This window comes from Balaenoptera ricei, chromosome 12, assembly GCF_028023285.1.
Source record: "Balaenoptera ricei isolate mBalRic1 chromosome 12, mBalRic1.hap2, whole genome shotgun sequence".
In the NCBI taxonomy this organism is placed as follows: domain Eukaryota; kingdom Metazoa; phylum Chordata; class Mammalia; order Artiodactyla; family Balaenopteridae; genus Balaenoptera; species Balaenoptera ricei.
In genome coordinates, this window is record NC_082650.1 from 86,437,671 (window position 1) to 86,448,805 (window position 11,135).

General features: G+C 42.1%; 1 pseudogene; it reads right to left on the reverse strand.

Moving 5' to 3' along the window:
- Positions 1-435: 435 nt before the first annotated feature.
- On the reverse strand, positions 436-760 carry LOC132376455 (DNA-directed RNA polymerase II subunit RPB11-a-like; annotated as a pseudogene).
- Between the last annotated feature and the right edge of the window lie 10,375 nt (positions 761-11,135).

Consider the following 11,135-nt stretch of genomic DNA (forward strand, 5'->3'; position numbering starts at 1 on the left):
GCAGGCCCGGCAGCTGAGGCTTCTAGAGCAGAGGCTCCTAGAAGCACAAGGGCTTTTGGTTTCCCTCTGCTAGAGACGCTGACTGGCAGCCGCAGGTTCCCAGTTTTTGTCCAGATGAGTTTGTTCCGTCCACGCTCTCAGACAGAAGTCTGGGTCTCCGGGCCAGACCGCTTTGAAGTGAGGCCCCCGAGTGGCTTCGGAACAGGTCCTTTACCTCCGCTGAACTGACGGTCCATTGCTGTGAAGTCACCTCTGCCTCCGCCCGCAGCTGGGTCTTTTCCTGCCACACTTTATTAGGAAGGTGAAACAGACTCTATGTACAGGACACATCCGTGTCGGAGGTGAGGGGCTCGTTGGAGTTTCTACAAGGAGGCCCACGGCTGGAAGAAGGGCTCCTGTTCATCTGGTCCCTGGAGAAGGGCCAGGTGCAGCCCCCTACTCAATTCCTTCTTGCTTGTCTTTGATGGCCAGCCGGGCGCGCTCTTCCAGCAGGGCGAGCTCACGGAGGAGGTCTGCGACGGCATGGGTGAAGGCTGGCATCCAGTGTGGTCAGCACACGGATGAGGGTCTCGTGCTGCAAGGCATGGGGGACTTTGTAGCCAGCAAACAGCACCTGGGGGGCCTTCAGCAGCTGCGACCTGACGATGTTTCCTAGCGCGTGGTCTTCCTTGTTGGAGGTGAACAAACAGGCATCGGGTGCCTTGATCTTCTTCTCGCCCTCGAAGAGCGAGAACGACTCGAAGGCGGGAGAGGCGTTCATCTCAGCATCGCAGCAGCTTCGGAAGCCGCAGCTGCCGCCGCCGCCACGAGAACTTGACTTGAAGTGGGCGCAGCATCTCAATCAGGACCGAGGCCTGGCGCTCGGTTAACAAGTGTAATTACAGGTGAGCGCTGATCTATTTACGTAGCAACCTGAGAGTGATACAAGATCTCCAAAGTGCTTCCAAATGATCCAAAATAGTTCATCCAATCGAGGATGGTGGTTTGTGTAAGATGTGTCTGAACGCTTTAAAGGAACTTTTAATATGAGCAAAATGTAAGAGTTAAATATAAAAACAAAAACAAAAGAATATGCAGAAGACTCTTTGTACAGTTTTGGTCAAGGGAGAGACCTTACGATAGGTAGGAGACTTAGAAAGAAACGCAGTTATATTTAACTGCCTTTGAATATATATATTTTATATATACATATATATATGTATGTAAAACATATATAACATAAATATGTATATGTATGTATAAAACATAAATGTAAATATGTTATATATGTAAAACATATAACATAAATATGTATACGTATGCATAAAACATATATATGTATGTAAAACATATATATGTTTTACATATATATATATTTTATAATATAGAGAGAATGTATATATACATTCTCTCTATATTATATAGAGGGACTATGTATGTTCTATACTCCCTAAAGAACACTATCTGTATTGTTGTTTTAGTTGGGTTGGGCTAGACCACAAGGACCAGATACTGACCCGCAAATCTCAGTAGTGTAACCCAGTAAAGGCTTCCTTTTCATTCTCATCAGTCTGATGCCATCGGGAAGCTTCCCCCGCCTGTACCATCAGCAGCACCAGACTCCCCGGCCACTGCAGCAGGGAAGGGATGAGGCCGTGGGCAGCCTCGGCCCAAAGCCAGCCCTGTGCCTTCTGCCAGAGTGAGTGGTCGTCTAGGCAAACTGAAGGCTACTGCGTAAGGCAAATTACCCAGCTGGTTAATAGCAATTATCATTTTCTAAAACACATAAGGGCATATAACTTTATTTTGCTTTTCTTTTCTTCTTCATTTTATTGAAGTAGAGTTGATTTACAATGTCAAGTTAGTTTCAGGTGTACAGCACAGCGATTCAGTTATATATGTTCACATATATATGTACACACACATACATATGTATATATTCTTTTTCAGATTCTTATCCCTTATAGGCTATTACAAAATATTGAGTATAGTTCCCTGTGCTATACAGTAAGTCCTTGTTATTTATCTATTTTATATATGTAGTAGTGTGTATGTGTTAATCCCAACCTCTTAATTTATCCCTCCCCCCTTCCCCTTTGGTAACCATAAGTTTGTTTGCTATATCTGCGGGTCTGTTTCTATTTTTATATAAGTTCACTTGTATCATTTTTGTGTGTGTGTGGATTCCACATATAAGTGATATCACGTGATATTTGTCTTTCTCTGTAAGGACATATAACATTAATAGTGAATACGATTTCACTCTACCCTACACACAGTTCTGAAAGATACTTTGCTAAAATGTTTTAAGTCCAGACAGCTAGCATTAATGTTATTAGTAAGTATTATTCACCAGAAATCGCTTGAAGTCTATTATATTTATTCAATCAGTTCACACCCCCAGCAGGTGGGTAGCCAGCATACTTCACTATAGTTGGATGATGTTACTTGTTTGTTTGTTTGGCTTATGTGATGAGATAAAATTTTCATCTGATTTTTGTGTAGTTGGCACTTCTGATTCACTAGTGAGGAAGAAAATCTTTATAGTTTATTTTCTTTGTTTTTTTTTTTCATTTATAACTTGCTTTTTCTTTTAGCAGTCATTCGTATATTAGGAAGAGCAACTTGTTATGTCTTCTGATAGTATTCTAATTACATATATTTTTCCCAGTTCACTGTTTTGCATAAGATATGTATTAAATACATACATACATGCACATATATGTGTGTGTATATATATATATATATATATATATATATATATTTGTATTTCTATAGAGAGACAGGTTAAATATAACTGTGTTTTCTAAGTTTCCTACCTACTACCTTAAAATCTTCCCCTTGACCAAAATTTTACAGATATTCTTCTACATATTTTTTATCTTTTTTTTTTAGTTTTTATATTTTATTCATATTAAAATTTCCTGTAAAGACAGAGTCAAGGAGGAACCTCTAGAAGGCAGTCACCCTTTTAATTTCCAGGATTTTCACCCACATCTTCATGTCACTCCTTGCCCCCAGGTCATTTCTTTCTAATCAAAATACATCTTCTAAGTGTTTCCATTAGTATATTTGGAAATAGCAAACCACTTTTCTCTTATAATAGTCCAGAGAAATTTTTCTTGACTTTCCTCAAATAAATTAAAAAATTTTAATTCAACAAGCACTTACTGTCTACTGTTGTCTTCTCTGTGTCCAGTGTTGGGGAAACATTGCCAGAGACACAAAAAGGGGTTTATGTGACGCAATGATTTCCTGCAGGCCCTTCCAAACTCATCAGATGAGATGTGACACCTGAAACCAAGACTCTACAGAGTTTACAGAGTTAAGCTTTATATTAAGGGGCCAATTTTTCATCCTCTAATCATCATTTGGAATTCGGTGGTGGGAAGGGTAATGGCAAAAGAATGTCGTATGGGGGAAGGGATTGTCTTTTCTGTCCTCTTGCAGGAAAAATAAAATAAAATCTAATTTTCACTTCCTTTTTTTTTCAATCTGTATGTGGTTTAGAGGAAGGAAGTGTTTAGGGGCGAAATCAGTTTCCTAAAGTTTTTAGAACCAAAACACTTAGGAGACTGGCTTTTTCTTTTGCTAAAACAACAACTGCAAACGGATATTTATATAAAGAGTTCGGTCAAACCTAACAACTTAAGAGCTTATTTTTAGATTTCTGCTTGGCCAAGGGGGAAACATGATAAATGAACCTTATGTTCTTAAATGGGCAAGCAGTTGAACTCAAAATATTTGAGCAATCTGACAGAAGTCACCAAAGAACACAGCTTCCTTAGGCATTGTTAGAAATCCCCAAACAATGACCCTATTACCACTGCTTTCTTTTTCTTCCTTTTTTTTAAAACTTACTTTCAGTTTTAGTACTCAGGATCTTTTTAATAGTTTTGAAGATACCAAAACAAAAGGAATAAAGATTATGTAAACATAGAGATGTAAATAGAAAGTCCAGTAACTCTGGCTGAGCAGGCACAGGGTTATGCTCTCCACTACGGAGGGCACCAGCCACGCATGGCTCCCAACCACGTGAAAGGTCCTAATGGAGCCGTGCAGAAGTGATAACTCCTGAAGTATGAAAAGAAGACTATTTTCTGTGATTACATATTGAATGGTAACATCTTAAAGATGATCGGTTAACTTAAATATATGGTTAACATTAACTGCACCTTTGGGGGAGGGAAGGATTGGGAGTTTGGGATTAGCAGATGCAAACATAGAGAATGGATAAAAATAAGGTCCTACTATAGAGCACAGGGAACTATATTCCATATCCTGTGATAAGCCATAATGGAAAAGAATATGAAAAAGAAGGTATATATACTGAATCACTTTGCTGTACAGCAGAAATTAACACAGCGGGACTTCCCTGGTGGCGCAGTGGTTAAGAATCCGCCTGCCAATGCAGGGGACACCAGTTCAAGCCCTGGTCCGGGAAGATCTCACATGCCACAGAGCAACTAAGCCCGTGCACCACAACTACTGAACCTGCGCTCTAGAGCCCATGAGCCACAACTACTGGGCCCACACGCCACAACTACTGAAGCCCACAAGCCTAGAGCCCATGCTCCGCAACAGGAGAAGCCACCGCAATGAGAAGCCCATGCACAGCAACGAAGAGTAGCCCCCGCTCGCCGCCAACTAGAGAAAGCCTGTGTGCAGCGATGAAGATCCAACACAGTCAAAAATAAATTAATTAATTAATTAAAAAAAGAAATTAACGCAGCATTGCAAATCGACTATACTTCAATAAATTTTAAAAATTAATTGCACTTGTTTCCTTTTTTTTTTGAAATGTGACTACCAGAACATTTTAAATGCATATGTGACTCAAATTCTTTCTACTGTGTAGCCATGTAGTAGGACAGTGGAATTAAGAGCAGGGCTCTGAAGTAAACCTACCTGGATTTAAACCAGACCACAAATGTCCCAGCTGTATGACCTAGGTCAAGTTAGGTGGGCAATCTGTGCAAGTTGTGTGTTATGTAAATTGTGAATGATAAAATATTCCATCTCTCATAGGGCTGAGTGAGGATTAACTGATCAGAGCCTGGTGCAAAGCAAGAGCTCACTAAAGCTCGGTTCTGTTATTCTTACTTCAGAATCCAGAAGAGTGAGAGAGATTTTTCTGCATGAAGAAACTCTCAAAAGGAATGGAAAAAATAAGTTAAAATCAGGAATTTGCTGAAGTGATGCTTCCCCTCTCCCCTTTCCCCATCCTCCTGCACAGCCAGTTTATTGTACTGAGAAGAAATCAAACCATCCTTCTAAAAATGGCGCATATCCAGGATTTGTAGATTCTCTAATTAGGTATGTTTGACCCTCCATAGCTTGACCCAGTTCTCTGAGGAGGCCAAAGCAATTACACAAAACTGCAGATGTTTCCTTTCTATGGGCACATCTCATATACATATATACATGGATCTGACTTAAAAAAATTAAGAGCATGTATCTGATGCCCCTGAAATCATGGGTCGTAGCCTGAAAACAGCAGTAATAGGTACTTCTGTTGAGCTCTTGCTACGTGTTTAACATCACCCCTCAGGGCTTTGCATGTGTTTTTTTTCATTTAAATTTACACCACAGCTCACTGAAGTGGGTATTATTATTTTCTCCATCTTATGGTGAAAAGGTATCTCAAAAAGGTCAAGTAATTGCCCGAAGTCACATAGTCAGTGGTGGGCAAGGATTGATTCTCACCCAGGTCTACCCGTGGACAGATATTTCCAGGGGGTCTTTTTATTTCTCAGACAAATGTCAATAGGTCTGCGTAGCACAAATCACAGCCCTGTGGAGAAAAAGAAACGCCCTCAATCTATAGCAAAAATATCAGATTAGTGAAAAAGGAATACTTATTAGAGTCATCACATTGTTTCTGCCTGAGCATGACTTCAGAAATTATTTTCAAAATTTCCTGTCGTCCACTCAGCATGATGTCTTTGAGGGAAAGCCCAGAGTCACTTACCTCTGCTGTCACACCACATAACCCAACACTGAGCACTGAGTGCCTACTTAATGATTGTTGAATGAATAAGTGTGTGATTACGTGTGCCACTAGCCAGGGCTTGTCATCAGAACCTCAGAACACAAACGTCTTTTGAGTGAGTATTTATTCAATTCTCCCAAGTATGTACATAACAAATACCATTCTAAATCCACAGGAGAGAAGTTGAGTCATTACATATAATGGATGCTTTAGGACATTAGGGCTTAATTCCCTCTTGGAACCCCACGGAGAATCATACTCAGATTAAGCCATAGTCATTGAGGGCCACCTTAACTTCAGTCGGGGGTGACAAACTACAGCCTGGGATAAATGTGACTCATACCCTGTTTTTATAAGACCTCTGAGCTAAGAATGCTTTTACGTATTTAATGTTTGTTTTTTGTTTTTTGTTTTTTTTTTTTAGTAAAGGAGTATGCAACAGACCATATGTGCCCTGCAATGCCTAAAATACCTACTCTCTGACTCTTTGCAGAAAAATGTTGACCCCTGCCTGAGGTCAAAGTGGCTCTATATTCAAGTGGAGTAGGATTAACTTACCTGGAAACATTTAGGAAGCCCTCTATGATCTGTGGTCCCCAAACTCTTCCCTACCAATCTAACCTCAGACATAAAATTCTTATCTGCTTTCATTGGTACAATGGCACCAAAACAACAGCCTTGTCACCTTCATCCTCAACCAAAGGCCCCTGTAAAAAGGCATGTGTCCCCCAGCAGCTTGGCCTAGAGGGTGATGTGATGCCTTGGGCTTTGAGTGACATGAGTTCCAATCTCAGCTCTTATTAAGTGTTGCTTGTTGGGTGAGAAAATGGAGCATGTCAGTTTGTTTCCTCATTCACCAGCCATAAGGACAGTAGACTCCATCAATAATGCTTCTCAGTATTCAGCATGTGTATTGGTCATCTACTGCCATGAAACAAATGACCGCCAAAAGTAGTGGCTTAAAAGAAAAACTGCAACAGCACTTACTATGTCACCATCTTGTGGTTCAGGAATCCAGGCATGGCTTAGCTGAGTTCTCCAGCCCAGGGCCTCTCACGATGTCAGTGAATCTGCAGTTCAATTGGGCTGAGACCTGACTCCAAGCTCTTCGCGGGTTGTTGGCAGGATTCTGGTCCTTGGCAACTACTGGTTAGAGGCTGCTCTCAGTCCCCTCCCCAGGGCCTTCCCATAGAGCAGCTCACAATAAGGTAGCTGGTTTCATCAAGCTGAACAAGAGGGAGTAGGAAAACTCAGCAACACAGAAGCCACGGTCTTTTGTAAACTAATTTCAGAAGTGATATCACATCACCTCTGTTGTAGTCTATTCATCAGAAGCAAGTCTCTAAGTCCAGCCCAGGCTCAAGGGGAAGAGCTTACACCAGGGCATGACCATCAGTATGGAGGGCTGCCCTACATCATGACTGACACAGGGCAGGGAAAACAAAGCGTGAATCCAATTGGCCGGGTGGGACCAGAGAAAAGGCAAAGCCCAGTGGTGCATCTCAGGAGGACATGCGCTGAGCGTCACAGCTCTGAAATAAAACAGAAGTGAACACACTCTCTTGTTCTATGACTTACAAACTTTGCATCCCTGGACAAGTGACTTTGTGTCTCTGAGCCTTTGTTTCCTCAGCTGTAAAATGACGATCATAATACCTACCCTGCAGAGTAGATGTAAAGATTAGATTAGATAAGAATAGAAAGCACCCAGCCCAGGACTTGGCATACGGTATATGGTCACTAGCAAGTTATTATTTTCCTTCTTACCCACTAGTCTATCAAACTAGCAGTCAATACTTTTCAAATCTCAAAGCTCTGGATGAAGAAAATGACACCCAGGAAGGATGCTTCAGAGAAAACCGCATTGCAATAAAAATCAGACCTTACATCAGTTTTGCACTTTGCACTTAAAGTGTTTTCATGTGTTTATTTTACTTCCTCCTCACAAGCCCTGTGTGGGCAGCTTGCAGCTTACCTAGACTCATATTTGTAAAATGGGAAAACCAGGAAACAGGAAGATTACATGACTTACCCAGGATTGTGCAGTAAAACAGTATATAAGGAAAAGAGCCCTGATAAGATGGGGAGGGGACCAGGGGCGTCTGGTGGTTCCAGGACCAAGGACAGGCTGGTGCCAGGAGTCCCAGTGAGTCAGGGGGCCATGTCGTCAGGAATCCTGAGGGTCCCCCAAGCCAAACAACAGAGCAGACTAATGAGTCAGCAGCCAGGAAGCAAGTGTCAGTCAGGGCTTGCCCAGACCAGAGCTCAGAGCAATTTCATAACAGAAAAAAAAGGCAGTCAGGAAATAACCAATCAGAGAATGCAGAAGAGCGAGGTTGGCAAAGGCCAGGAGGTGAGGAGTCGGGGGTCCTGGATGGAGAGCAAACAAAGGGGACTTGGCAGCCGAGGGAACTTCAAGTGGAGCTTTGATTGCCAAGCAGCAGCCAGGAGGGCGCTGGGACGGTGGCATCCCTGGGGTGACGGGCTTGGAGAGGTCATGACCGCAGGCTGGTGAGGGGGGGTGGAGGGGAGGGGGCATACCATCTTTCTTGATGGTAACCCTGTTCCGGAGCCGACTCATCTGATGACACCACCAGATTTGTATGTTAGAAAACTCAGCTGGCGTCAGAAAAAAGGATGGAATCATGAGGGAAAGATTTCAAACAAAATAATTTATTCCCAGAGAAGGATCTGAGAAGAGGCTGTACCAAATCAAAACCATCTAATTGTAGGCACATTTTTCCACTGAATGCTTCCTACCTGGTTCCACTGTTAACGCACTGTTAGTGATTCCTGTCTATTTTAGGCTAGAAACCACTTTAATGGGTACCCTGGATTGTGAATCCTCTTCTGGATGTGAGGAATTACGATTCACTTCACTTATTCACTAACTTCTAGAGACACATTGCGCTGGGGTTTGACGGCCACTGGATCTTTTTTTTGTGATTTAGAATTAGGTTTATATTCTATTTCAGAAATGATAACTGAAAGAGAGTTTGTTTTTATGGAAATAATGAACCAGAGAAGAATTTTTTACCATTTGTTAGTGACATCTGCCAGTCTGCTTGGCAGTGCATGGCAGCAGATACCTTTCTTGCTTTATAGAAATGACAAATTTAAATATGACTTCATTCTAAAATGCATTGGTAAGGGAAGGAGATACATATCACATGTGTCACAAGCACAAAAGAGCAGAAGAGGGCTATACCTGACTCTTTTTACACAGCCTGTGCAGGCTTCTTTTGCAGTAAGAAAGAGAAGGTATGGAAATTACCAAATGACACACGACAGCCAGCTGCCATTCATAGAGCTGAATACATAATTCTCTGGCATTAAAGAAAGGGGTGTGTGTGTGTGTGTGTGTGTGTGTGTGTGTGTGTGTATCTGTTGGGAGAAATAGTGTCACGATGTTCAGAAAACAAAAATAACATCATGGACCCATGATTTCTGCCACAGATGATCTCAATTTTTGTTTTTTCCCAATTAGTTTCTTAATTTCCAGAACTAAATACCAGCTCTTGATAATGGCTGCTGAATAGTAATCATGAGTGCTGTTCACCAAGAATTTCTGGTTCTCTTTCCAAGCACGAGATAGGACAGTAGTTTCCTGTCCCCTTGAAGTTAAAAAAACACCCATGGAGGGATGGAGTGGGAGTTTGGGGTTAGCGGATGCAAACTAGTACATATAGAATGGATAAAAAACAAGGTCCTACCGTATAGCACTATAGAAACTATATTCAATATCCTGTGATAAAGCATAATGGAAAAAAATATGAAAAAGAATGTATATATATGTTTAACTGAATCACTTTACTGTACGGCAGAAATTAACACAACATTGTAAATTAACTATATCAATAAAAAATAAAGTTTAAAAAAGCACCCATGTGACTCACTTTGGTCAATGAAGTATAAAAAAGTGACATGTGTCATATATGAGGACAGGCTTTAAGGGGCAATGGCTCTCTTATCCCCCTGACGTGGCAAGACGGTGGCCGCTCCATCAGTCAGGGTCCCTGAGCGACCACCAGGGGCCCATTGTCAACCAGCTGCATGTGCAGCGTAAGCAAGAAATGAATAAGAATGTTTTGTGGCAAAACTGGTCTGTCCTGAATAAGACTGACATTGATACCCTGACGTGGAGTGCTGCCATAGCCAATAAGCCTAAAATATACGGCGGTGGCCAAGGGCTGGACAGGGGACGGTGAGCCAACTACCACTGGAGACCAGAACAATGGTCATCCATGTAATAGGGGTGTTTTACCAAAACATTTGGTAAAACTGTTGCCTGTGATAACATATCAGGAGAAAACGTAGCTCTAGAGAAAAAGATTAGAAAGCAGTGTTAGTGGCATGTATTGATTACCAACTGGCTGTATTTCACAAGGCATCGTAGAAGGAGATATCTTCAAAAACAGTCAAACAGTTTGCAAACACCCATAAAAGAGAAATAGGCAGGGTTCAGAAATCTGGGAAGCCTAAGGGTTAGGCTTAGACCATAGCACACAGGTAGGAAGTTGGAGGGCAGGATTTGAGAGAGGTTGGGGTAACTACCAAGAGGCAACTTGGTAATTGAGGCAACTTTTTCCGAAGAGGCAACTTCCTCTCTCCAGCAGATGAAAGGTGAAACTAAAGGCTTTGATGCACAAAAGGCGATTGGGATCCTGCTTTGTGATAGGAGTGTATCGAGTGCACTGGATTGCATTCCCCCCAAATTTATATGTTAAAGTCCCAACCCCCAGAACCTCAGAACACAGCCCTAGTTTGAGATGGAGCTTTCAAATGGTGATTAGGCTAAAATGAGGCCATTAGGTTGGGGCCCTAATCCAGTAAAACTGGTGTCCTTATAAGAGGGAGACGCAGAGGCCGAGGGCCCCGAGGGAAGAGGCTGGGTGGGAAGAGAAGGCGGCCTCTGTGAGCCAAGGAGAGAGGCCGCAAGAGAAGCACACCTGCCAGCACCTTGATCTGGGACTTCCAGCCTCCAGACTGAGAAGAAATAAAGCTCTGTTCTTCAAGCCCCCCAGTCCGAGATGCATTGTTAATGCAGCCTCAGCAAACTAATCCAAAGCAAGTGGCCAGCACTCTGCTGAATGAAGTAAGGTGTTTCGACAAAAACCAGTAAAGGTTTTCGATTGCACCAGCTATTATCACAGAGTGCAAAGTT